The following is a 23,148-nucleotide window of genomic DNA, read 5'->3' as shown; positions in this document are numbered from 1 at the left end:
GGGTTCTTGGAGCTCAAGGCTAGAGACTGGGGTTCTTGGAGCTCAAGGCTACAGACCGGGGATCTTGGAGATCAAGGCTAGAGACTGGGGATCTTGGAGCTCAAGGCTAGAGACTGGGGTTCTTGGAGCTCAAGGCTAGAGCCTGGGGTTCTTGGAGCTCAAAGGTAGAGACTGGGTTTCTTGGAGCTCAAGGCTAGAGAATATGGATCTTGGAGCTCAAGGCTAGAGATGGTGTTCCTGGAGCTCAAGGCTAGAGACTGGTGTTCATGGAGCTCAAGGCTAGAGAATGGGGATCTTGGAGCTCACGGCTACAGACCGGGGTTCTTGGAGCTCAAGGCTAGAGACTGGGGATCTTGGAGCTGAAGCCTAGGGACTGGGGATCTCGGTGCTGAAGGCTAGAGAATGGGGATCTTGGAGCTCAAGGCTACAGACCGGGGTTCTTGGAGCTCAAGGCTATAGACTGGGGATCTTGGAGCTCAAGGCTAGAGACTGGGGTTCTTGGAGCTCAAGGCTAGAGACTGGGGTTCTTGGAGCTCAGGGCTAGAGACCGGGGTTCTTGGAGCTCAAGGCTTGAGACTGGGGTTCTTGGAACTCAAGGCTGGAGACAGGGGTTCTTGGAGCTCAAGGGAAGTGACTGGGTTTGTTGGAGTTCAAGGCTAGTGAATGGGGTTTTTAGAGCTCAAGGCTAGAGACTGGGGATCTTGGAGCTGAAGCCTAGGGACTGGGGATCTTGGTGCTCAAGGCTAGAGACTGGAGTTCTTGGAGCTCAAGCCTAGAGACTGGTGTTCTTGGAGCTGAAGGCTAGAGACTGGGGATCTTGGAGCTCAAGGCTAGAGACTAGGGTTCTTGGAGCTCAAGGCTAGAGACTGGGGTTCTTGGAACTCAAGGCTAGAGCCTGGGGTTCATGGAGCTCAAAGGTAGAGACTGGGGTTCTTGGAGCTCAAGCCTGGAGACTGGGGTTCTTGGAGCTCAAGCCTGGAGACTGGGGTTCTTGGAGCTCAAGGCTAGAGACTGGGTTTCTTGGAGCTCAAGGCTAGAGAATGTGGATCTTGGAGCTCAAGGATACAGTCCGGGGTTCTTGGAGCTCAAGGCTAGAGAATGGGGTACCTGGAACATATGGCTGGAGACTGGGGATCTTGGAGCTGAAAGCTAGAGACTGGGGATCTTGGTGCTCAAGGCTAGTGACTGGGGTTCGTGGAGCTCAAGGCTAGAGACTGGGTTTCTTGGAGCTCAAGGCTAGAGACAGGGGTTCTTGGAGCTCAAGGCTAGAGACTGGGGATCATGGAGCTCAAGGCTAGAGACTGGGGATCTTGGAGCTCAAGGCTAGAAACTGGGGGTCTTGGAGCTCAAGGCTAGAGACTGGGGATCTTGGAGCTCAAGGCTAGAGACTGGGGTTCCTGGAACTTATGGCTGGAGACTGGGGATCTTGGAGCTGAAAGCTAGAGACTGGGGATCTTGGTGCTCAAGGCTAGTGACTGGGGATCGTGGAGCTCAAGGCTAGAGACTGGGGATCTTGGAGCTCAAGGCTAGAGACTAGATTTCTTGGAGCTCAAGGCTAGAGACTGGGGATCTTGGAGCTCAAGGCTAGAGCCTGGGGTTCTTGGAGGTCAAAGGTAGAGACTGGGGTTCTTGGAGCTCAAGGCTAGAGAATGTGGATCTTGGAGCTCACGGCTACAGACCGGGGTTCTTGGAGCTCAAGGCTAGAGACTGGGGATCTTGGAGCTGAAGCCTAGGGACTGGGGATCTCGGTGCTGAAGGCTAGAGAATGGGGATCTTGGAGCTCAAGGCTACAGACCGGGGTTCTTGGAGCTCAAGGCTATAGACTGGGGATCTTGGAGCTCAAGGCTAGAGACTGGGGTTCTTGGAGCTCAAGGCTAGAGACTGGGGTTCTTGGAGCTCAGGGCTAGAGACCGGGGTTCTTGGAGCTCAAGGCTAGAGACTGGGGTTCTTGGAACTCAAGGCTGGAGACAGGGGTTCTTGGAGCTCAAGGGAAGTGACTGGGTTTGTTGGAGTTCAAGGCTAGTGAATGGGGTTTTTAGAGCTCAAGGCTAGAGACTGGGGATCTTGGAGCTGAAGCCTAGGGACTGGGGATCTTGGTGCTCAAGGCTAGAGACTGGAGTTCTTGGAGCTCAAGCCTAGAGACTGGTGTTCTTGGAGCTGAAGGCTAGAGACTGGGGATCTTGGAGCTCAAGGCTAGAGACTAGGGTTCTTGGAGCTCAAGGCTAGAGACTGGGGTTCTTGGAACTCAAGGCTAGAGCCTGGGGTTCATGGAGCTCAAAGGTAGAGACTGGGGTTCTTGGAGCTCAAGCCTGGAGACTGGGGTTCTTGGAGCTCAAGCCTGGAGACTGGGGTTCTTGGAGCTCAAGGCTAGAGACTGGGTTTCTTGGAGCTCAAGGCTAGAGAATGTGGATCTTGGAGCTCAAGGATACAGTCCGGGGTTCTTGGAGCTCAAGGCTAGAGAATGGGGTACCTGGAACATATGGCTGGAGACTGGGGATCTTGGAGCTGAAAGCTAGAGACTGGGGATCTTGGTGCTCAAGGCTAGTGACTGGGGTTCGTGGAGCTCAAGGCTAGAGACTGGGTTTCTTGGAGCTCAAGGCTAGAGACAGGGGTTCTTGGAGCTCAAGGCTAGAGACTGGGGATCATGGAGCTCAAGGCTAGAGACTGGGGATCTTGGAGCTCAAGGCTAGAAACTGGGGGTCTTGGAGCTCAAGGCTAGAGACAGGGGATCTTGGAGCTCAAGGCTAGAGACTGGGGTTCCTGGAACTTATGGCTGGAGACTGGGGATCTTGGAGCTGAAAGCTAGAGACTGGGGATCTTGGTGCTCAAGGCTAGTGACTGGGGATCGTGGAGCTCAAGGCTAGAGACTGGGGATCTTGGAGCTCAAGGCTAGAGACTAGATTTCTTGGAGCTCAAGGCTAGAGACTGGGGATCTTGGAGCTCAAGGCTAGAGCCTGGGGTTCTTGGAGGTCAAAGGTAGAGACTGGGGTTCTTGGAGCTCAAGGCTAGAGAATGTGGATCTTGGAGCTCAAGGCTACAGACCGGGGTTCTTGGAGCTCAAGGCTAGAGACTGGGGATCTTGGAGCTGAAGCCTAGGGACTGGGGATCTTGGTGCTGAAGGCTAGAGAATGGGGATCTTGGAGCTCAAGGCTACAGACCGGGGTTCTTGGAGCTCAAGGCTATAGACTGGGGATCTTGGAGCTCAAGGGTAGAGACTGGGGTTCTTGGAGCTAAAGGCTAGAGACTGGGGTTCTTGGAGCTCAGGGCTAGAGACCGGGGTTCTTGGAGCTCAAGGCTAGAGACTGGGGATCTTGGAGCTGAAAGCTAGAGACTGGGGTTCTTGGAACTCAAGGCTGGAGACTGGGGATCTTGGTGCTGAAGGCTAGAGAATGGGGATCTTGGAGCTCAAGGGTACAGACCGGGGTTCTTGGAGCTCAAGCCTGGAGACTGGGGTTCTTGGAGCTCAAGGCTAGAGACTGGGTTTCTTGGAGCTCAAGGCTGGAGAATGTGGATCTTGGAGCTCAAGGATACAGTCCGGTGTTCTTGGAGCTCAAGGCTAGAGACTGGGGATCTTGGAGCTCAAGGCTAGAAACTGGGGGTCTTGGAGCTCAAGGCTAGAGACTGGGGATCTTGGAGCTCAAGGCTAGAGACTGGGGTTCCTGGAACTTATGGCTGGAGACTGGGGATCTTGGAGCTGAAAGCTAGAGACTGGGGATCTTGGTGCTCAAGGCTAGTGACTGGGGATCGTGGAGCTCAAGGCTAGAGACTGGGGATCTTGGAGCTCAAGGCTAGAGACTAGATTTCTTGGAGCTCAAGGCTAGAGACTGGGGATCTTGGAGCTCAAGGCTAGAGCCTGGGTTTCTTGGAGCTCAAAGGTAGAGACTGGGGTTCTTGGAGCTCAAGGCTGGAGACTGGGGATCTTGGTGCTGAAGGCTAGAGAATGGGGATCTTGGAGCTCAAGGGTACAGACCGGGGTTCTTGGAGCTCAAGCCTGGAGACTGGGGTTCTTGGAGCTCAAGGCTAGAGACTGGGTTTCTTGGAGCTCAAGGCTGGAGAATGTGGATCTTGGAGCTCAAGGATACAGTCCGGGGTTCTTGGAGCTCAAGGCTAGAGACTGGGGATCTTGGAGCTCAAGGCTAGAAACTGGGGGTCTTGGAGCTCAAGGCTAGAGACTGGGGATCTTGGAGCTCAAGGCTAGAGACTGGGGTTCCTGGAACTTATGGCTGGAGACTGGGGATCTTGGAGCTGAAAGCTAGAGACTGGGGATCTTGGTGCTCAAGGCTAGTGACTGGGGATCGTGGAGCTCAAGGCTAGAGACTGGGGATCTTGGAGCTCAAGGCTAGAGACTAGATCTCTTGGAGCTCAAGGCTAGAGACTGGGGATCTTGGAGCTCAAGGCTAGAGCCTGGGTTTCTTGGAGCTCAAAGGTAGAGACTGGGGTTCTTGGAGCTCAAGGCTAGAGAATATGGATCTTGGAGCTCAAGGCTACAGACCGGGGTTCTTGGAGCTCAAGGCTAGAGACTGGGGATCTTGGAGCTGAAGCCTAGGGACTGGGGATCTTGGTGCTGAAGGCTAGAGAATGGGGATCTTGGAGCTCAAGGCTACAGACCGGGGTTCTTGGAGCTCAAGGCTATAGACTGGGGATCTTGGAGCTCAAGGGTAGAGACTGGGGTTCTTGGAGCTCAAGGCTAGAGACTGGGGTTCTTGGAGCTCAGGGCTAGAGACCGGGGTTCTTGGAGCTCAAGGCTAGAGACTGGGGATCTTGGAGCTCAAAGCTAGAGACTGGGGTTCTTGGAACTCAAGGCTGGAGACTGGGGATCTTGGTGCTGAAGGCTAGAGAATGGGGATCTTGGAGCTCAAGGGTACAGACCGGGGTTCTTGGAGCTCAAGGCTAGAGACTGGGGTTCTTGGAGCTCAAGGCTAGAGACTGGGGTTCTTGGAGCTCAGGGCTAGAGACTGGGGATCTTGGATCTCAAGGCTAGAGTTTGTCATATGAAGAGGTTTTGATGGCTTTGGACAGGAATTCAGAAGAATGAGGGATGTCCTAATTGAAACTTATTGCATGTTGGAAAGTCTCGATAGCATGGATGTGGAGAGGTTGTTTCCTATGGTGGGTCCTTGGAGCTCAAGGCTAGAGACTGGGGTTCCTGGAACTTATGGCTGGAGACTGGGGATCTTGGAGCTCAAGGCTATAGACTGGGGATCTTGGAGCTCAAGGCTAGAGACTGGGGTTCTTGGAGCTCAAGGCTAGAGACTGGGGTTCTTGGAGCTCAGGGCTTGAGACCGGGGTTCTTGGAGCTCAAGGCTAGAGACTGGGGTTCTTGGAACTCAAGGCTGGAGACAGGGGTTCTTGGAGCTCAAGGGAAGTGACTGGGTTTGTTGGAGTTCAAGGCTAGTGAATGGGGTTTTTAGAGCTCAAGGCTAGAGACTGGGGATCTTGGAGCTGAAGCCTAGGGACTGGGGATCTTGGTGCTCAAGGCTAGAGACTGGAGTTCTTGGAGCTCAAGCCTAGAGACTGGTGTTCTTGGAGCTGAAGGCTAGAGACTGGGGATCTTGGAGCTCAAGGCTAGAGACTAGGGTTCTTGGAGCTCAAGGCTAGAGACTGGGGTTCTTGGAACTCAAGGCTAGAGCCTGGGGTTCATGGAGCTCAAAGGTAGAGACTGGGGTTCTTGGAGCTCAAGCCTGGAGACTGGGGTTCTTGGAGCTCAAGCCTGGAGACTGGGGTTCTTGGAGCTCAAGGCTAGAGACTGGGTTTCTTGGAGCTCAAGGCTAGAGAATGTGGATCTTGGAGCTCAAGGATACAGTCCGGGGTTCTTGGAGCTCAAGGCTAGAGAATGGGGTACCTGGAACATATGGCTGGAGACTGGGGATCTTGGAGCTGAAAGCTAGAGACTGGGGATCTTGGTGCTCAAGGCTAGTGACTGGGGTTCGTGGAGCTCAAGGCTAGAGACTGGGTTTCTTGGAGCTCAAGGCTAGAGACAGGGGTTCTTGGAGCTCAAGGCTAGAGACTGGGGATCATGGAGCTCAAGGCTAGAGACTGGGGATCTTGGAGCTCAAGGCTAGAAACTGGGGGTCTTGGAGCTCAAGGCTAGAGACTGGGGATCTTGGAGCTCAAGGCTAGAGACTGGGGTTCCTGGAACTTATGGCTGGAGACTGGGGATCTTGGAGCTGAAAGCTAGAGACTGGGGATCTTGGTGCTCAAGGCTAGTGACTGGGGATCGTGGAGCTCAAGGCTAGAGACTGGGGATCTTGGAGCTCAAGGCTAGAGACTAGATTTCTTGGAGCTCAAGGCTAGAGACTGGGGATCTTGGAGCTCAAGGCTAGAGCCTGGGGTTCTTGGAGGTCAAAGGTAGAGACTGGGGTTCTTGGAGCTCAAGGCTAGAGAATGTGGATCTTGGAGCTCAAGGCTACAGACCGGGGTTCTTGGAGCTCAAGGCTAGAGACTGGGGATCTTGGAGCTGAAGCCTAGGGACTGGGGATCTTGGTGCTGAAGGCTAGAGAATGGGGATCTTGGAGCTCAAGGCTACAGACCGGGGTTCTTGGAGCTCAAGGCTATAGACTGGGGATCTTGGAGCTCAAGGGTAGAGACTGGGGTTCTTGGAGCTAAAGGCTAGAGACTGGGGTTCTTGGAGCTCAGGGCTAGAGACCGGGGTTCTTGGAGCTCAAGGCTAGAGACTGGGGATCTTGGAGCTGAAAGCTAGAGACTGGGGTTCTTGGAACTCAAGGCTGGAGACTGGGGATCTTGGTGCTGAAGGCTAGAGAATGGGGATCTTGGAGCTCAAGGGTACAGACCGGGGTTCTTGGAGCTCAAGCCTGGAGACTGGGGTTCTTGGAGCTCAAGGCTAGAGACTGGGTTTCTTGGAGCTCAAGGCTGGAGAATGTGGATCTTGGAGCTCAAGGATACAGTCCGGTGTTCTTGGAGCTCAAGGCTAGAGACTGGGGATCTTGGAGCTCAAGGCTAGAAACTGGGGGTCTTGGAGCTCAAGGCTAGAGACTGGGGATCTTGGAGCTCAAGGCTAGAGACTGGGGTTCCTGGAACTTATGGCTGGAGACTGGGGATCTTGGAGCTGAAAGCTAGAGACTGGGGATCTTGGTGCTCAAGGCTAGTGACTGGGGATCGTGGAGCTCAAGGCTAGAGACTGGGGATCTTGGAGCTCAAGGCTAGAGACTAGATTTCTTGGAGCTCAAGGCTAGAGACTGGGGATCTTGGAGCTCAAGGCTAGAGCCTGGGTTTCTTGGAGCTCAAAGGTAGAGACTGGGGTTCTTGGAGCTCAAGGCTGGAGACTGGGGATCTTGGTGCTGAAGGCTAGAGAATGGGGATCTTGGAGCTCAAGGGTACAGACCGGGGTTCTTGGAGCTCAAGCCTGGAGACTGGGGTTCTTGGAGCTCAAGGCTAGAGACTGGGTTTCTTGGAGCTCAAGGCTGGAGAATGTGGATCTTGGAGCTCAAGGATACAGTCCGGGGTTCTTGGAGCTCAAGGCTAGAGACTGGGGATCTTGGAGCTCAAGGCTAGAAACTGGGGGTCTTGGAGCTCAAGGCTAGAGACTGGGGATCTTGGAGCTCAAGGCTAGAGACTGGGGTTCCTGGAACTTATGGCTGGAGACTGGGGATCTTGGAGCTGAAAGCTAGAGACTGGGGATCTTGGTGCTCAAGGCTAGTGACTGGGGATCGTGGAGCTCAAGGCTAGAGACTGGGGATCTTGGAGCTCAAGGCTAGAGACTAGATTTCTTGGAGCTCAAGGCTAGAGACTGGGGATCTTGGAGCTCAAGGCTAGAGCCTGGGTTTCTTGGAGCTCAACGGTAGAGACTGGGGTTCTTGGAGCTCAAGGCTAGAGAATATGGATCTTGGAGCTCAAGGCTACAGACCGGGGTTCTTGGAGCTCAAGGCTAGAGACTGGGGATCTTGGAGCTGAAGCCTAGGGACTGGGGATCTTGGTGCTGAAGGCTAGAGAATGGGGATCTTGGAGCTCAAGGCTACAGACCGGGGTTCTTGGAGCTCAAGGCTATAGACTGGGGATCTTGGAGCTCAAGGGTAGAGACTGGGGTTCTTGGAGCTCAAGGCTAGAGACTGGGGTTCTTGGAGCTCAGGGCTAGAGACCGGGGTTCTTGGAGCTCAAGGCTAGAGACTGGGGATCTTGGAGCTGAAAGCTAGAGACTGGGGTTCTTGGAACTCAAGGCTGGAGACTGGGGATCTTGGTGCTGAAGGCTAGAGAATGGGGATCTTGGAGCTCAAGGGTACAGACCGGGGTTCTTGGAGCTCAAGGCTAGAGACTGGGGTTCTTGGAGCTCAAGGCTAGAGACTGGGGTTCTTGGAGCTCAGGGCTAGAGACTGGGGATCTTGGATCTCAAGGCTAGAGTTTGTCATATGAAGAGGTTTTGATGGCTTTGGACAGGAATTCAGAAGAATGAGGGATGTCCTAATTGAAACTTATTGCATGTTGGAAAGTCTCGATAGCATGGATGTGGAGAGGTTGTTTCCTATGGTGGGTCCTTGGAGCTCAAGGCTAGAGACTGGGGTTCCTGGAACTTATGGCTGGAGACTGGGGATCTTGGAGCTGAAAGCTAGAGACTGGGGATCTTGGTGCTCAAGGCTAGTGACTGGGGATCGTGGAGCTCAAGGCTAGAGACTAGAGTTCTTGGAGCTCAAGGCTAGAGACTGGGGTTCTTGGAGCTCAAGGCTAGAGCCTGGGGTTCTTGGAGCTCAAAGGTAGAGACTGGGGTTCTTGGAGCTCAAGGCTAGAGAATATGGATCTTGGAGCTCAAGGCTAGAGATGGTGTTCCTGGAGCTCAAGGCTTGAGACTGGTGTTCTTGGAGCTCAAGGCTAGAGACTGGGGTTCTTGGAGCTCAAGGGTAGAGTCTGGGATTTTTAGAGCTCAAGGCTAGAGAATGGGGATCTTGGAGCTGAAGCCTAGGGACTGGGGATCTTGGTGCTCAAGGTTAGAGACTGTTGTTCATGGAACTCAAGGCTAGAGAATGGGGATCTTGGAGGTTAAGGCTAGAGACCGGGGTTCTTGGAGCTCAAGGGTAGACACTGGGTTTGTTGGAGTTCAAGGCTAGTGAATGGGGTTTTTAGACTCAAGGCTAGAGACTGGGGATCTTGGAGCTGAAGCCTAGGGACTGGGGATCTTGGTGCTCAAGGCTAGAGACTGGAGTTCTTGGAGCTCAAGGCTAGAGACTGGGGTTCTTGGAGCTCAAGGCTGGAGACTGGGGATCTTGGAGCTCAAGGCTAGAGATGGGGATCTTGGAGCTCAAGGCTAGAGATGGTGTTCCTGGAGCTCAAGGCTTGAGACTGGTGTTCTTGGAGCTCAAGGCTAGAGACTGGGGTTCTTGGAGCTCAAGGGTAGAGTCTGGGATTTTTAGAGCTCAAGGCTAGAGAATGGGGTTTTTGAGCTCAAGGCTAGAGAATGGGGATCTTGCAGCTCAAGGCTAGAGACTGGGGATCTTGGAGCTGAAGCCTAGGGACTGGGGATCTTGGTGTTGAAGGTTAGAGAATGGGGTTCTTGGAGCACAAGGCTACAGACCGGGGTTCTTGGAGCTCAAGGCTACAGACTGGGGATCTTGGAGCTCAAGGCTAGAGACTGGGGTACTTGGAGCTCAAGGCTACAGACCGGGGATCTTGAATATCAAGGCTAGAGACTCGGGATCTTGGAGCTCAAGGCTAGAGACTGGGGTTCTTGGAGCTCAAGGCTAGAGACTGGGGATCTTGGAGCTCAAGGCTAGAGACTGGTGTTCTTGGAACTCAAGGCTGGAGACTGGGGATCTTGGTGCTGAAGTCTAGAGAATGGGGATCTTGGAGCTCAAGGGTACAGACCGGGGTTCTTGGAGCTCATGGCTAGAGACTGGGGATCTTGGAGCTCAAGGCCAGAGACTGTCGTTCTTGGAGCTCAAGGCTAGAGAATGGGGTTCTTGGAGCTCAAGGCTAGAGACAGGGGATATTGCAGCGTAATGCTAAAGACTGGGGATCGGAACAAGGCTAGAGACTGGGGATCGGAACAAGGCTAGAGACTGGGGATCTTGGAGCTCAAGGCTAGAGACTGGGGATCGTGGAGCTCAAGGCTAGAGACGAGAGTTCTTGGAGCTCAAGGCTAGAGCCTGGGGTTCTTGCAGCTCAAAGGTAGAGACTGGGGTTCTTGGAGCTCAAGGCTAGAGAATATGGATCTTGGAGCTCAAGGCAAGAGACGGTGTTCCTGGAGCTCAAGGCTTGAGACTGGTGTTCTTGGAGCTCAAGGCTAGAGACTGGGGTTCCTGGAACTTATGGCTGGAGACTGGGGATCTTGGAGCTGAAAGCTAGAGACTGGGGATCTTGGTGCTCATGGCTAGTGACTGGGGATCGTGGAGCTCAAGGCTAGAGACTAGAGTTCTTGGAGCTCAAGGCTAGAGACTGGGGTTCTTGGAGCTCAAGGCTAGAGCCTGGGGTTCTTGGAGCTCAAAGGTAGAGACTGGGGTTCTTGGAGCTCAAGGCTAGAGAATATGGATCTTGGAGCTCAAGGCTAGAGATGGTGTTCCTGGAGCTCAAGGCTTGAGACTGGTGTTCTTGGAGCTCAAGGCTAGAGACTGGGGTTCTTGGAGCTCAAGGGTAGAGTCTGGGATTTTTAGAGCTCAAGGCTAGAGAATGGGGATCTTGGAGCTGAAGCCTAGGGACTGGGGATCTTGGTGCTCAAGGTTAGAGACTGGTGTTCATGGAACTCAAGGCTAGAGAATGGGGATCTTGGAGGTCAAGGCTAGAGACCGGGGTTCTTGGAGCTCAAGGGTAGACACTGGGTTTGTTGGAGTTCAAGGCTAGTGAATGGGGTTTTTAGACTCAAGGCTAGAGACTGGGGATCTTGGAGCTGAAGCCTAGGGACTGGGGATCTTGGTGCTCAAGGCTAGAGACTGGAGTTCTTGGAGCTCAAGGCTAGAGACTGGGGTTCTTGGAGCTCAAGGCTAGAGACTGGGGATCTTGGAGCTCAAGGCTAGAGATGGGGATCTTGGAGCTCAAGGCTAGAGATGGTGTTCCTGGAGCTCAAGGCTTGAGACTGGTGTTCTTGGAGCTCAAGGCTAGAGACTGGGGTTCTTGGAGCTCAAGGGTACAGTCTGGGATTTTTAGAGCTCAAGGCTAGAGAATGGGGTTTTTGAGCTCAAGGCTAGAGAATGGGGATCTTGCAGCTCAAGGCTAGAGACTGGGGATCTTGGAGCTGAAGCCTAGGGACTGGGGATCTTGGTGTTGAAGGTTAGAGAATGGGGTTCTTGGAGCTCAAGGCTACAGACCGGGGTTCTTGGAGCTCAAGGCTACAGACTGGGGATCTTGGAGCTCAAGGCTAGAGACTGGGGTACTTGGAGCTCAAGGCTACAGACCGGGAATCTTGAATATCAAGGCTAGAGACTCGGGATCTTGGAGCTCAAGGCTAGAGACTGGGGTTCTTGGAGCTCAAGGCTAGAGACTGGGGATCTTGGAGCTCAAGGCTAGAGACTGGTGTTCTTGGAACTCAAGGCTGGAGACTGGGGATCTTGGTGCTGAAGTCTAGAGAATGGGGATCTTGGAGCTCAAGGGTACAGACCGGGGTTCTTGGAGCTCATGGCTAGAGACTGGGGATCTTGGAGCTCAAGGCTAGAGACTGTCGTTCTTGGAGCTCAAGGCTAGAGAATGGGGTTCTTGGAGCTCAAGGCTAGAGACAGGGGATATTGCAGCGTAATGCTAAAGACTGGGGATCGGAACAAGGCTAGAGACTGGGGATCGCAACAAGGCTAGAGACTGGGGATCTTGGAGCTCAAGGCTAGAGACTGGGGATCGTGGAGCTCAAGGCTAGAGACGAGAGTTCTTGGAGCTCAAGGCTAGAGCCTGGGGTTCTTGCAGCTCAAAGGTAGAGACTGGGGTTCTTGGAGCTCAAGGGTAGAGTCTGGGATTTTTAGAGCTCAAGGCTAGAGAATGGGGATCTTGGAGCTGAAGCCTAGGGACTGGGGATCTTGGTGCTCAAGGTTAGAGACTGGTGTTCATGGAACTCAAGGCTAGAGAATGGGGATCTTGGAGGTCAAGGCTAGAGACCGGGGTTCTTGGAGCTCAAGGGTAGACACTGGGTTTGTTGGAGTTCAAGGCTAGTGAATGGGGTTTTTAGACTCAAGGCTAGAGACTGGGGATCTTGGAGCTGAAGCCTAGGGACTGGGGATCTTGGTGCTCAAGGCTAGAGACTGGAGTTCTTGGAGCTCAAGGCTAGAGACTGGGGTTCTTGGAGCTCAAGGCTAGAGACTGGGGATCTTGGAGCTCAAGGCTAGAGATGGGGATCTTGGAGCTCAAGGCTAGAGATGGTGTTCCTGGAGCTCAAGGCTTGAGACTGGTGTTCTTGGAGCTCAAGGCTAGAGACTGGGGTTCTTGGAGCTCAAGGGTAGAGTCTGGGATTTTTAGAGCTCAAGGCTAGAGAATGGGGTTTTTGAGCTCAAGGCTAGAGAATGGGGACCTTGCAGCTCAAGGCTAGAGACTGGGGATCTTGGAGCTGAAGCCTAGGGACTGGGGATCTTGGTGTTGAAGGTTAGAGAATGGGGTTCTTGGAGCTCAAGGCTACAGACCGGGGTTCTTGGAGCTCAAGGCTACAGACTGGGGATCTTGGAGCTCAAGGCTAGAGACTGGGGTACTTGGAGCTCAAGGCTACAGACCGGGGATCTTGAATATCAAGGCTAGAGACTCGGGATCTTGGAGCTCAAGGCTAGAGACTGGGGTTCTTGGAGCTCAAGGCTAGAGACTGGGGATCTTGGAGCTCAAGGCTAGAGACTGGTGTTCTTGGAACTCAAGGCTGGAGACTGGGGATCTTGGTGCTGAAGTCTAGAGAATGGGGATCTTGGAGCTCAAGGGTACAGACCGGGGTTCTTGGAGCTCATGGCTAGAGACTGGGGATCTTGGAGCTCAAGGCTAGAGACTGTCGTTCTTGGAGCTCAAGGCTAGAGAATGGGGTTCTTGGAGCTCAAGGCTAGAGACAGGGGATATTGCAGCGTAATGCTAAAGACTGGGGATCGGAACAAGGCTAGAGACTGGGGATCGCAACAAGGCTATAGACTGGGGATCTTGGAGCTCAAGGCTAGAGACTGGGGATCGTGGAGCTCAAGGCTAGAGACGAGAGTTCTTGGAGCTCAAGGCTAGAGCCTGGGGTTCTTGCAGCTCAAAGGTAGAGACTGGGGTTCTTGGAGCTCAAGGCTAGAGAATATGGATCTTGGAGCTCAAGGCAAGAGACGGTGTTCCTGGAGCTCAAGGCTTGAGACTGGTGTTCTTGGAGCTCAAGGCTAGAGACTGGGGTTCTTGGAGCTCAAGGGTAGAGTCTGGGGTTTTTAGAGCTCAAGGCTAGAGAATGGGGATCTTGGAGCTGAAGCCTAGGGACTGGGGATCTTGGTGCTCAAGGTTAGAGACTGGGGTTCATGGAGCTCAAGGCTAGAGAATGGGGATCTTGGAGGTCAAGGCTATAGACCGGGGTTCTTGGAGCTCAAGGGTAGAGACTGGGTTTGTTGGAGTTCAAGGCTAGTGAATGGGGTTTTTAGACTCAAGGCTAGAGACTGGGGATCTTGGAGCTCAAGGCTAGAGACTAGGGTTCTTGGAGCTCAACGCTAGAGACTGGGGTTCTTGGAACTCAAGGGTAGAGACTGGATTTGTTGGAGCTCAAGGCTAGAGAATGGGGTTTTTAGAGCTCAAGGCTAGAGAATGGGGATCTTGGAGCTGAAGGCTAGAGACTGGGGATCTTGGAGCTGAAGCCTAGGGACTGCGGATCTTGGTGTTGAAGGCTAGAGAATCGGGTTCTTGGAGCTCAAGGCTACAGACCGGGGTTCTTGGAGCTCAAGTCTACAGACTGGGGATCTTGGAGCTCAAGGCTAGAGACTGGTGTTCTTGGAGCTCAAGGCTAGAGAATGGGGTTCTTGGAGCTCAAGGGTAGAGACTGGGTTTGTTGGAGCTCAAGGCTAGAGAATGGGGTTTTTAGAGCTCAAGTCTAGAGAATGGGGATCTTGGAGCTCAAGGCTACAGAGCGGGTTTCTTGGAGCTCAAGGCTAGAGACTGGGGATCTTGGAGCTCAAGGCTAGAGATTAGGGTTCTTGGAGGTCAAGGCTAGAGACTGGGGTTCTTGGAGCTCAAGGCTAGAGACTGGGTTTGTTGGAGTTCAAGGCTAGTGAATGGGGTTTTTAGACTCAAGGCTAGAGACTGGGGATCTTGGAGCTCAAGGCTAGAGCCTAGGGTTCTTGGAGCTCAAAGATAGAGACTGGGGTTCTTGGAGCTCAAGGCTAGAGACTGGGGTTCTTGGAGCTCAAGGGTAGAGTCTGGGATTTTTAGAGCTCAAGGCTAGAGAATGGGGTTTTTGAGCTCAAGGCTAGAGAATGGGGATCTTGCAGCTCAAGGCTAGAGACTGGGGATCTTGGAGCTGAAGCCTAGGGCCTGGGATCTTGGTGTTGAAGGCTAGAGAATGGGGTTCTTGGAGCTCAAGGCTACAGACCGGGGTTCTTGGAGCTCACGGCTATAGACTGGGGATCTTGGAGCTGAAGTCTAGAGAATGGGGATCTTGGAGCTCACGACTACATACCGGGATTCTTGTAGCTCAAGGCTAGAGACTGGGGATCTTGGAGCTGAAGTCTAGAGAATGGGGATCTTGGAGCTCAAGGCTACCGACCGGGGTTCTTGGAGCTCAAGGCTAGAGAATGGGGATCTTGGAGCTCAAGGCTAGAGACTGGGGATCTTGGAGCTGAAGCCTAGGGACTGGGGATCTTGGTGTTGAAGGCTAGAGAATGGGGTTCTTGGAGCTCAAGGCTACAGACCGGGGTTCATGGAGCTCAAGGCTACAGACTGGGGATCTTGGAGCTCAAGGCTAGAGACCGGGGTTCTTGGAGCTCAAGGCTAGATACTGGGGTTCTTGGAGCTCAAGGCTACAGACCGGGGATCTTGGATATCAAGGCTAGAGACTGGGGATCTTGTAGCTCAAGGCTAGAGACTGGTGTTCTTGGAGCTCAAGGCTAGAGACTGGGGATCTTGGAGCTCAAGGCTAGAGACTGGGGTTCTTGGAAGTCAAGGCTGGAGACTGGGGATCTTGGTGCTGAAGTCTAGAGAATGGGGATCTTGGAGCTCAAGGGTACAGACCGGGGTTCTTGGAGCCCAAGGCTAGAGACTGGGGATCTTGGAGCTCAAGGCTAGAGACTGTCGTTCTTGGAGCTCAAGGCTAGAGACTGGGGTTCTTGGAGCTCAGGGCTAGAGACTGGGGATCTTGGATCTCAAGGCTAGAGTCTGTGGTCGTTGGAGGTCAAGGCTAGAGACCGGATTTCTTGGAGCTCACGGGTAGAGACTGGGTTTGTTGGAGTTCAAGGCTAGTGAATGGGGTTTTTAGACTCAAGGGTATAGACTGGGGTTCTTGGAGCTCGTCTAGAGTCTGGGTTTCATGTTGCTCGAGGCTAGAGACTGGTGTTCCTGGAGCTCAAGGGTAGAGACTGGTGTTCTTGGAGCTCAAGGCTAGAGAATGGGGTTCTTGGATCTCAAGGGTAGAGACTGGGTTTGTTGGAGCTCAAGGCTAGAGAATGGGGTTTTTAGAGCTCAAGTCTACAGACTGGGGATCTTGGAGCTCAAGGCTAGAGACTGGGGTTCTTGGAGCTCAAGGCTAGAGACAGGGGTTCTTGGAGCTCAAGGCTACAGACCGGGGATCTTGGATATCAAGGCTAGAGACTGGGGATCTTGGAGCTCAAGGCTAGAGACTGGGGTTCTTGGAGCTCAAGGCTAGAGACAGGGGATCTTGGAGCTCAAGGCTAGAGACTGGGGTTCCTGGAACTTATGGCTGGAGACTGGGGATCTTGGAGCTGAAAGCTAGAGACTGGGGATCTTGGTGCTCAAGGCTAGTGACTGGGGTTCGTGGAGCTCAAGGCTAGAGACTGGGGATCTTGGAGCTCAAGGCTAGAGACTAGAGTTCTTGGAGCTCAAGGCTAGAGACTGGGGATCTTGGAGCTCAAGGCTAGAGCCTGGGGTTCTTGGAGCACAAAGGTAGAGACTGGGGTTTTTGGAGCTCAAGGCTACAGAATATGGATCTTGGAGCTCAAGGCTAGAGATGGTGTTCCTGGAGCTCAAGGCTAGAGACTGGTGTTCTTGGAGCTCAAGGCTAGAGACTGGGGTTCTTGGAGCTCAATGGTAGAGACTGGGTTTGTTGGAGCTCAAGGCTAGAGAATGGGGTTTTTAGAGCTCAAGGCTAGAGACTGGGGATATTGGAGCTGAAGCCTAGGGACTGGGGATCTTGGTGCTCAAGGTTAGAGACTGGGGTTCATGGAGCTGAAGGCTAGAGAATGGGGATCTTGGAGCTCACGACTACATACCGGGATTCTTGGAGCTCAAGGCTAGAGACTGGGGATCTTGGAGCTGAAGTCTAGAGAATGGGGATCTTGGAGCTCAAGGCTACCGACCGGGGTTCTTGGAGCTCAAGGCTAGAGAATGGGGATCTTGGAGCTCAAGGCTAGAGACTGGGGATCTTGGAGCTGAAGACTAGGGACTGGGGATCTTGGTGTTGAAGGCTAGAGAATGGGGTTCTTGGAGCTCAAGGCTACAGACCGGGGTTCTTGGAGCTCAAGGCTACAGACTGGGGATCTTGGAGCTCAAGGCTAGAGACTGGGGTTCTTGGAGCTCAAGGCTAGATACTGGGGTTCTTGGAGCTCAAGGCTACAGACCGGGGATCTTGGATATCAAGGCTAGAGACTGGGGATCTTGGAGCTCAAGGCTAGAGACTGGGGTTCTTGCAGCTCAAGGCTAGAGACTGGGGATCTTGGAGCTCAAGGCTAGAGACTGGGGCTCTTGGAAGTCAAGGCTGGAGACTGGGGATATTGGTGCTGAAGTCTAGAGAATGGGGATCTTGGAGCTCAAGGGTACAGACCGGGGTTCTTGGAGCTCAAGGCTAGAGACTGGGGATCTTGGAGCTCAAGGCTAGAGACTGTCGTTCTTGGAGCTCAAGGCTAGAGACTGGGGTTCTTGGAGCTCAGGCTAGAGACTGGGGATCTTGGATCTCAAGGCTAGAGTCTGTGGTCGTTGGAGGTCAAGGCTAGAGACCGGGTTTCTTGGAGCTCACGGGTAGAGACTGGGTTTATTGGAGTTCAAGGCTAGTGAATGGGGTTTTTAGACTCAAGGCTATAGACTGGGGTTCTTGGAGCTCAAGTCTAGAGTCTGGGTTTCATGTTGCTCGACGCTAGAGACTGGTGTTCCTGGAGCTCAAGGGTAGAGACTGGTGTTCTTGGAGCTCAAGGCTAGAGAATGGGGTTCTTGGAGCTCAAGGGTAGAGACTGGGTTTGTTGGAGCTCAAGGCTAGAGAATGGGGTTTTTAGAGCTCAAGTCTACAGACTGGGGATCTTGGAGCTCAAGGCTAGAGACTGGGGTTCTTGGAGCTCAAGGCTAGAGACTGGGGTTCTTGGAGCTCAAGGCTACAGACCGGGGATCTTGGATATCAAGGCTAGAGACTGGGGATCTTGGAGCTCAAGGCTAGAGACTGGGGTTCTTGGAGCTCAAGGCTAGAGACTGGGGATCTTGGAGCTCAAGGCTAGAGACTGGGGTTCTTGGAACTCAAGGCTGGAGACTGGGGATCTTGGTGCTGAAGTCTAGAGAATGGGGATCTTGGAGCTCAAGGGTACAGACCGGGGTTCTTGGAGCTCAAGGCTAGAGACTGGGGATCTTGGAGCTCAAGGCTAGAGACTGTCGTTCTTGGAGCTCAAGGCTAGAGACTGGGGTTCTTGGAGCTCAGGGCTAGAGACTGGGGATCTTGGATCTCAAGGCTAGAGTCTGTGGTCCTTGGAGGTCAAGGCTAGAGACCGGGGTTCTTGGAGCTCAAGGGTAGAGACTGGGTTTGTTGGAGTTCAAGGCTAGTGAATGGGGTTTTTAGACTCAAGGCTATAGACTGGGGTTCATGGAGCTCAAGTCTAGAGTCTGGGTTTCTTGTTGCTCGAGGCTAGAGACTGGTGTCCCTGGAGCTCAAGGGTAGAGACTGGTGTTCTTGGAGCTCAAGGCTAGATACTGGGGTTCTTGGAGCTCAAGGCTACAGACCGGGGATCTTGGATATCAAGGCTAGAGACTGGGGATCTTGGAGCTCAAGGCTAGAGACTGGGGTTCTTGCAGCTCAAGGCTAGAGACTGGGGATCTTGGAGCTCAAGGCTAGAGACTGGGGTTCTTGGAAGTCAAGGCTGGAGACTGGGGATCTTGGTGCTGAAGTCTAGAGAATGGGGATCTTGGAGCTCAAGGGTACAGACCGGGGTTCTTGGAGCTCAAGGCTAGAGACTGGGGATCTTGGAGCTCAAGGCTAGAGACTGTCGTTCTTGGAGCTCAAGGCTAGATACTGGGGTTCTTGGAGCTCAGGCTAGAGACTGGGGATCTTGGATCTCAAGGCTAGAGTCTGTGGTCGTTGGAGGGCAAGGCTAGAGACCGGGTTTCTTGGAGCTCACGGGTAGAGACTGGGTTTGTTGGAGTTCAAGGCTAGTGAATGGGGTTTTTAGACTCAAGGCCTTAGACTGGGGTTCTTGGAGCTCAAGTCTAGAGTCTGGGTTTCATGTTGCTCGACGCTAGAGACTGGTGTTCCTGGAGCTCAAGGGTAGAGACTGGTGTTCTTGGAGCTCAAGGCTAGAGAATGGGGTTCTTGGAGCTCAAGGGTAGAGACTGGGTTTGTTGGAGCTCAAGGCTAGAGAATGGGGTTTTTAGAGCTCAAGTCTACAGACTGGGGATCTTGGAGCTCAAGGCTAGAGACTGGGGTTCTTGGAGCTCAAGGCTAGAGACTGGGGTTCTTGGAGCTCAAGGCTACAGACCGGGGATCTTGGATATCAAGGCTAGAGACTGGGGATCTTGGAGCTCAAGGCTAGAGACTGGGGTTCTTGGAGCTCAAGGCTAGAGACTCGGGATCTTGGAGCTCAAGGCTAGAGACTGGGGTTTTTGGAACTCATGGCTGGAGACTGGGGATCTTGGTGCTGAAGTCTAGAGAATGGGGATCTTGGAGCTCAAGGGTACAGACCGGGGTTCTTGGAGCTCAAGGCTAGAGACTGGGGATCTTGGAGCTCAAGGCTAGAGACTGTCGTTCTTGGAGCTCAAGGCTAGAGACTGGGGTTCTTGGAGCTCAGGGCTAGAGACTGGGGATCTTGGATCTCAAGGCTAGAGTCTGTGGTCCTTGGAGGTCAAGGCTAGAGACCGGGGTTCTTGGAGCTCAAGGGTAGAGACTGGGTTTGTTGGAGTTCAAGGCTAGTGAATGGGGTTTTTAGACTCAAGGCTATAGACTGGGGTTCTTGGAGCTCAAGTCTAGAGTCTGGGTTTCTTGTTGCTCGAGGCTAGAGACTGGTGTCCCTGGAGCTCAAGGGTAGAGACTGGTGTTCTTGGAGCTCAAGGCTAGAGAATGGGGTTCTTGGAGCTCAAGGGTAGAGACTGGGTTTGTTGGAGCTCAAGGCTAGAGAATGGGGTTTTTAGAGCTCAAGTCTAGAGAATGGGGATCTTGGAGCTCAAGGCTACAGAGCGGGTTTCTTGGAGCTCAAGGCTAGAGACTGGGGATCTTGGAGCTCAAGGCTAGAGATTAGGGTTCTTGGAGGTCAAGGCTAGAGACTGGGGTTCTTGGAGCTCAAGGCTAGAGACTGGTGTTCTTGGAGCTCAAGGCTAGAGACTGGGGTTCTTGGAGCTCAAGGCCAGAGACTGGGGCTCTTGGAGCTCAAGTCTAGAGACTGGGGATCTTGGAACTCAAGGCTATACTTTGGGTTTCTTGCAGCTCAAGGCTAGAGATTGGGGATTTTGGTGCTCAAGGCTAGAGACTGGGGATCTTGGAGCTCAAGGCTAGAGACTGGGGTTCTTGGAGCACAAGCCTGGAGACTGGGGTTCTTTTAGCTCAAGGCTAGAGACTGGGGTTCTTGGAGCTCAAGGCTACAGACCGGGGATCTTGGATATCAAGGCTAGAGACTGGGGATCTTGGAGCTCAAGGCTAGAGACTGGGGTTCTTGGAGCTCAAGGCTAGAGACAGGGGTTCTTGGAGCTCAAGGCTACAGACCGGGGATCTTGGATATCAAGGCTAGAGACTGGGGATCTTGGAGCTCAAGGCTAGAGACTGGGGTTCTTGGAGCTCAAGGCTAGAGACTCGGGATCTTGGAGCTCAAGGCTAGAGACTGGGGTTCTTGGAACTCATGGCTGGAGACTGGGGATCTTGGTGCTGAAGTCTAGAGAATGGGGATCTTGGAGCTCAAGGGTACAGACCGGGGTTCTTGGAGCTCAAGGCTAGAGACTGGGGATCTTGGAACTCAAGGCTAGAGACTGTCGTTCTTGGAGCTCAAGGCTAGAGACTGGGGTTCTTGGAGCTCAGGGCTAGAGACTGGGGATCTTGGATCTCAAGGCTAGAGTCTGTGGTCCTTGGAGGTCAAGGCTAGAGACCGGGGTTCTTGGAGCTCAAGGGTAGAGACTGGGTTTGTTGGAGTTCAAGGCTAGTGAATGGGGTTTTTAGACTCAAGGCTATAGACTGGGGTTCTTGGAGCTCAAGTCTAGAGTCTGGGTTTCTTGTTGCTCGAGGCTAGAGACTGGTGTCCCTGGAGCTCAAGGGTAGAGACTGGTGTTCTTGGAGCTCAAGGCTAGAGAATGGGGTTCTTGGAGCTCAAGGGTAGAGACTGGGTTTGTTGGAGCTCAAGGCTAGAGAATGGGGTTTTTAGAGCTCAAGTCTAGAGAATGGGGATCTTGGAGCTCAAGGCTACAGAGCGGGTTTCTTGGAGCTCAAGGCTAGAGACTGGGGATCTTGGAGCTCAAGGCTAGAGATTAGGGTTCTTGGAGGTCAAGGCTAGAGACTGGGGTTCTTGGAGCTCAAGGCTAGAGACTGGTGTTCTTGGAGCTCAAGGCTAGAGACTGGGGTTCTTGGAGCTCAAGGCCAGAGACTGGGGTTCTTGGAGCTCAAGTCTAGAGACTGGGGATCTTGGAACTCAAGGCTATACTTTGGGTTTCTTGCAGCTCAAGGCTAGAGATTGGGGATTTTGGTGCTCAAGGCTAGAGACTGGGGATCTTGGAGCTCAAGGCTAGAGACTGGGGTTCTTGGAGCACAAGCCTGGAGACTGGGGTTCTTTGAGCTCAAGGCTAGAGACTGGGTTTCTTGGTGCTCAAGGCTAGAGAATGTAGATCTTGGAGCTCAAGGCTACAGTCCAGGGTTCTTGGAGCTCAAGGATAGCGACTGGGGATCTTGGAGCTCAAGGCTAGAGACTGGGGTTCCTGGAACTTATGGCTGGAGACTGGGGATCTTGGAGCTGAAAGCTAGAGACTGGGGATCTTGGTGCTCAAGGCTAGTGACTGGGGTTCGTGGAGCTCAAGGCTAGAGACTGGGGATCTTGGAGCTCAAGGCTAGAGACTGGAGTTCTTGGAGCTCAAGGCTAGAGACTGGGGATCTTGGAGCTCAAGGCTAGAGCCTGGGGTTCTTGGAGCACAAAGGTAGAGACTGGGGTTCTTGGAGCTCAAGGCTAGAGAATATGGATCTTGGAGCTCAAGGCTAGAGATGGTGTTCCTGGAGCTCAAGGCTAGAGACTGGTGTTCTTGGAGCTCAAGGCTAGAGACTGGGGTTCTTGGAGCTCAATGGTAGAGAGTGGGTTTGTTGGAGCTCAAGGCTAGAGAATGGGGTTTTTAGAGCTCAAGGCTAGAGACTGGGGATATTGGAGCTGAAGCCTAGGGACTGGGGATCTTGGTGCTCAAGGTTAGAGACTGGGGTTCATGGAGCTCAAGGCTAGAGAATGGGGATCTTGGAGCTCACGACTACATACCGGGATTCTTGGAGCTCAAGGCTAGAGACTGGGGATATTGGAGCTGAAGCCTAGGGACTGGGGATCTTGGTGCTGAAGTCTAGAGAATGGGGATCTGGGAGCTCAAGGCTACCGACCGGGGTTCTTGGAGCTCAAGGCTAGAGAATGGGGATCTTGGAGCTCAAGGCTAGAGACTGGGGATCTTGGAGCTGAAGCCTAGGGACTGGGGATCTTGGTGTTGAAGGCTAGAGAATGGGGTTCTTGGAGCTCAAGGCTACAGATCGGGTTTCTTGGAGCTCAAGGCTACAGACTGGGGATCTTGGAGCTCAAGGCTAGAGACTGGGGTTCTTGGAGCTCAAGGCTAGATACTGGGGTTCTTGGAGCTCAAGGCTACAGACCGGGTATCTTGGTTATCAAGGCTAGAGACTGGGGATCTTGGAGCTCAAGGCTAGAGACTGGGGTTCTTGGAGCTCAAGGCTAGAGACTGGGGATCTTGGAGCTCAAGGCTAGAGACTGGGGTTCTTGGAAGTCAAGGCTGGAGACTGGGGATCTTGGTGCTGAAGTCTAGAGAATGGGGATCTTGGAGCTCAAGGGTACAGACAGGGGTTCTTGGAGCTCAAGTCTAGAGACTGGGGATCTTGGAGCTCAAGGCTAGAGACTGTCGTTCTTGGAGCTCAAGTCTAGAGACTGGGGTTCTTGGAGCTCAGGGCTAGAGACTGGGGATCTTGGATCTCAAGGCTAGAGTCTGTGGTCCTTGGAGGTCAAGGCTAGAGACCGGGTTTCTTGGAGCTCACGGGTAGAGACTGGGTTTGTTGGAGATCAAGGCTAGTGAATGGGGTTTTTAGACTCAAGGCTATAGACTGGGGTTCCTGGAGCTCAAGTGTAGAGTCTGGGTTTCATGTTGCTCGAGGCTAGAGACTGGTGTTCCTGGAGCTCAAGGGTAGAGACTGGTGTTCTTGGAGGTGAAGGCTAGAGAATGGGGTTCTTGGAGCTCAAGGGTAGAGACTGGGTTTGTTGGAGCTCAAGGCTAGAGAATGGGGTTTTTAGAGCTCAAGTCTAGAGAATGGGGATCTTGGAGCTCAAGGCTACAGAGCGGGTTTCTTGGAGCTCAAGGCTAGAGACTGGGGATCTTGGAGCTCAAGGCTAGAGATTAGGGTTCTTGGAGGTCAAGGCTAGAGACTGGGGTTCTTGGAGCTCAAGGCTGGAGACTGGTGTTCTTGGAGCTCAAGGCTAGAGACTGGGGTTCTTGGAGCTCAAGGCCAGAGACTGGGGTTCTTGGAGCTCAAGTCTAGAGACTGGGGATCTTGGAACTCAAGGCTATACTTTGGGTTTCTTGCAGCTCCAGGCTAGAGATTGGGGATTTTGGTGCTCAAGGCTAGAGACTGGGGATCTTGGAGCTCAAGGCTAGAGACTGGGGTTCTTGGAGCACAAGCCTGGAGACTGGGGTTCTTTGAGCTCAAGG

The sequence above is a fragment of the Hypanus sabinus genome, chromosome X2, assembly GCF_030144855.1.
Source record: "Hypanus sabinus isolate sHypSab1 chromosome X2, sHypSab1.hap1, whole genome shotgun sequence".
NCBI lineage: Eukaryota > Metazoa > Chordata > Chondrichthyes > Myliobatiformes > Dasyatidae > Hypanus > Hypanus sabinus.
Note: the sequence above shows the minus strand (reverse complement) of the source record.